This window comes from Macrobrachium rosenbergii, chromosome 6 (assembly GCF_040412425.1).
Source record: "Macrobrachium rosenbergii isolate ZJJX-2024 chromosome 6, ASM4041242v1, whole genome shotgun sequence".
Classification (NCBI taxonomy): domain Eukaryota; kingdom Metazoa; phylum Arthropoda; class Malacostraca; order Decapoda; family Palaemonidae; genus Macrobrachium; species Macrobrachium rosenbergii.
In genome coordinates, this window is record NC_089746.1 from 32,416,826 (window position 1) to 32,421,511 (window position 4,686).

The window sequence follows — 4,686 nt, forward strand, 5'->3', positions numbered from 1 at the left end:
AATAGTCAGATTTTCATCGGGGACAGGAAGAAGAAATAGCTTTTCAAGAATTAAAGATTTCACTCACTAGTAATGAACTGTTGGTGTGTCCAGTTTGATCGACCATTTCTAGTAACCACTGACGCAAGTAGTATAACTATTGGGGGAATGATTTCTCACGTTGACGATGCAGGGAATGAAAAACCGATTTGTTTTGCATTACGAGCATTAAAAGGGACAGAGAAGAATTACAGTACCTTCTATAGAGAGGCATTGGCGATTCTATGGATGCCTGGACATCGCTGAGACATCGCTACTTTTTGCTAGGGCATAAAGTCAGAATAAACACAGATCATCGCCCATTGAAAGATTTATTCAAGAAAGCGGATTTAACCACTCGCCAGGCCCGTTGGATTCGGCTCAGAAAACTAGTGACGTAATGATCAACATAGATGAAATCCAAAACAAAATTGATAATGTTGATAAAGATGCAATGACCATGACAAACATGGATAAAACTTATGCTGAAGCACTAAAGACAAAAAAAGTGCTTCTGATCAAATCTACAAACGAAGAGAGCACAGCAGCAAATGAAAAGAGACAAATTATGAGTAAAATAACGGCGCCAGTTGAACAGGTTAAAACAACAAGAGATGGACACTTATTTGTAAGATTTCCAGGCAGGAAAAACTTAGAAAAGGCAAAAATGGAGATTCAGGAAATCAGCAATATATCAGTAAATGAGAAGGGTAAACTTAAACCAAAAATAAAAGTAGTCTATGTCCCGAAGGATGAAGATGACATTGTCGATAACATTGTGAAGAAAAATCCATGGATAGGTAGCCTCATTTCTGAAAATGACGACCTGAAAATTGTAAAGGAAATAACAGCCAACACTGTATCATCAAATGCACACCACAAATAGGAAGGGCTATCTATGATAGAGGAGACAAACTGTATACACTGTATAGCCGTTGCAAAGTATTCAACTGTTACATGCCCTATCAATGCCATAAATGTCAGGAATTTGGTCCGAGCGCAGCAAATTGTAAAAATGACCAAGACTGCCCTAGATGTGGTGAAAATCACAAATCAAAGGATGTGCTAGCAACATCTTAAAGTGTAAAAATTGTGTAAAGAAAGGTCATAGTGATACTAAACATAAGACATATGATGGCAATAAGTGCACAGTATATAAACAATATGTGTCAAAGGTGAAAAATAATACGGATCATGGCTTTGATTAATAATCTTCTATGCAATTTAATAAGAAGAAAGCAAATTAAACAAAAAAAAAGAATTAAAGACGATCTGACGAGAAAACTATCCTGCAAGACAATTATAAAACGATACTGACGAGAAAACACTGAAAGACAATTATAAAATATATATTATGTATATATATATATAAGCACCTTATTTTGAAAACTTATTTTGAAAAACAAGGGCTCGCCGGAGAGGGAATTATCCCTGTGGAGGGCTGTACATAAAACCAAACAAAGTGAAAGTAAGTTCAGTCAACTAAGCAACGGAGAGTAAACCCAGAAAGCCCAGTGCTGGTGCAGATTACCTCAGCTGATTGAACTATAAAAAATGTTATGAGATAAACTTTCTTATGTGAAGGCATGTTGTCTATTTTGTATAGTTTCCCCTAGCATCGCTTTCTGTTGCAGTGACAAACAAAAAAGTACAAACTCTTTCATTTCTTACCATGATTTAGATCCACTGACAAAGTATATATTAATTTTGTACAGAAGTCCAGTTTGCAAAAAAGTTTAATTGTTATATGAAGTGTTAGTGGGATTTTTATCACTTAGTAACCTCACTTAAAAGGATGTTAATAAGTATTTTCTCAGAAATTTCAAGTAATGTGTTTTCCAAGATGTTTTTAGACTGCCTGAGTTGGTCGGAATTCCATAACTTCTGCCTCATGGCATCGGAGAGTGTAGGCTTGAATTTGTGAGTGATGGATGATGGCGGCCATGCATATATAAACTAGGTTCAAGACAGCAGCTGAGCAGACAGGCAGAAAGCAACCTGCTTTCCATCCCCTCCCATCATCTTAGTAGAAAGGAGAACCCAAAGAGCCTGCTTCAGTCTATAAAATACTTTGGTTGAGGTTCCTGCCACTCTGCCTTCTTCAGTTGTCCCTTCTTCACTAGGTCACTGAAAGGAGCTGCAATGTTTTTCAAGTTTTTCACAAAACTCCTGTAGCAGCTTCATTCATGGTGGTCCTATTACAATTGGCTTTGTGTCCTAGGAATTCCACTTTGCTGTGTCCAGTGTAACAAATGGAAAGTAGGACAGTCATTTCTGCTTTCATTACTCTCTGGAAAATGTTCATTAGTCCTTGATGTGTTTTTCTTATGACACTTTATGAGTGAATATTTCATCCACAAAATGGTCTTCCATAGTTTCTTTGTCAAACAAGGTTATGACCTTACGTTGACGGTAATCCACCAGAACCTGTTTGATCCATCCTTCTTCCTCACCATCACTACTTGTGAAAAGTGTGCAGAAGTTGACTTTTTTATGCTTCCCATCTTATCTCCACAACTTCTTTGCTGGTCAATTCCCAACTAATATATGTTAAAGCATACATTTTTGCGCTGATTGCTGCTCTGTTGTCACTTCGGTGCGGTGTTCTCCCAGTGAAGTCTTTCTTAGATTGCTGATTCAGATGTCGTAGTATTTTCTGCAACTGTAACTCCTCCTTTTTCTGCTGCTTGCCTAAGCTGCCACTACCAGTGGCATCTGGAACATCTCTTACTTCTCATCTGGAATGACTCAGTCCCCATCGGCTTCTTTCTTGATGACGTCACACTCGGTCATTTACCTTCTTTGTCAATAGCTGCTGTAGAGATCACACTCCTCATAGGTTACCATTTATTAATCATTCGTTTTCTCTATTACACGGTGACACACGTTTTCTATGGCTTTCATTTCCAGTCTAACTTTAGAGCAGGCTCTAAAGAATTAAAGGAGCGCCGAGGCACGTGGGTTTAGCTTGGAAAAAAATATCAGTGAAAACGCCACAGATAAATGGAGAAAAGATTAAGGCCTGATTATGTAGAATAAAAAAATGACAAAGCAGAAGGCCCATATGACTTGAAACTAGAATTACACAGAGCCTCATGGAAGAGCATGCATAGATGTCCGCAGCAGTGTTGGAGTAATTACAATGCAAAATCTTAATTACAATTACAATTACAGTTACATTATTAAAACTTTAAATTGCAATTATAATTACAATTACCTATGAAGTTCCGTGTTTAGCACCATCCCAAGATGGTCAATTATAATACAATTATAAGCTCAACAACAGACTTTGGTTGGAAAGAAAATCTCGATAACTGTTGTAAATTTATTGAAAATTACAATTTAGTAGTGTTGCACAATAAATAAATTAAAATTTTATGATTAGCGCATTTGCTCATTTAAAAAACTATAATGCATCTAATGTATACAGGCTAAAAGATTTTCAAGATTTAATTCTTGTACTTTGGAAAAAGAAAACAAAAATAAAACAGGCTTGTAAAATATTTTCATTTAAATAACAATTATGCAACTAGCTAGAAAATAGTGATTTAAGATTTAACCTTTTGAAAAAATGGTGAAAACAAATCTAACTACTGACATTTACAAACATTTCATTTTTAAGATAGTTGTAGGTCTATAATTAATGAGCAAGGGCTGCTGGAACATCTTATACAGAACAGGAAAATGAGGAATAACAGAAAAAAGAAGGATTATCAGAATTGGAAATGGGACTTACTTTTTGTGAATTACAATGACTTTATAAAGTAATTAATTATAATTACAATTAAAAATAAGTTCTACATCCAATTACAATTACACTTTAATGCAGTTAACTGAATGTTTACTCAAAAGCTCCAACCCTGGTCCTGATAATTTTTTAAGTTAAAGCTCGAATTGAGAGTATGAAGTGATATAAGTGGAAACGAATGGCAAAGGAGTCTAGACCGGGAAGAATTCAATAATAAATGCCAGACATATTTAGTAGTGTGGAAGTATTAAAAGAAGTGACCACCATCATGAGGCTAAAAGTTTTATGAGATGGACGTCAAAATAAAATAAAACATGGAAATCTTATCTAGAACAATTATAAGAAAAAGTAAGAAACCTTAAAGGAAAGGACCTAACCCCATAACATTTACAAACAGATCGTGTAAGATAGTCATGTCTATAATTAATGAGCAAATACTGGAACACCTTAAGAACAGGAAAATGAGGAATAGCAGAAAGAAGAAACCCACAGAAGTGGAAATGGGATGGTGTGAAATGCATGTCAGTCGAAATGTGCGAACCACAAAAAATATGGTCTACCGTACAGTTGCAGTTAACTGAATGTTTACTCAAAGCATTAACTGTGTTAAGGGTGCAAACTTGGTCTGTACGTTCCGACTAGTCCGATTTTATACCCAAAATAATTTTTATACGCAAAATAATTTTTTTAAAGTTAAAGTCGAATTGAGAGTATGAAGTGATATAAGTATTATGGCAAAGGAGTATAGACCAACAGAAGTTCAAGTAATCACCTGCCAGTGCTACTGCAGTGGGAAAACCACAAAGAAGTGAGAAATGAATTTCTGAGGATCAACAGAAATAAATTCGACGATGGTAGGATCTGACATAAGAGTCAGGCCAGATTATTCAAGTGAGAGGGATATCGAACTGAGAGAGAGA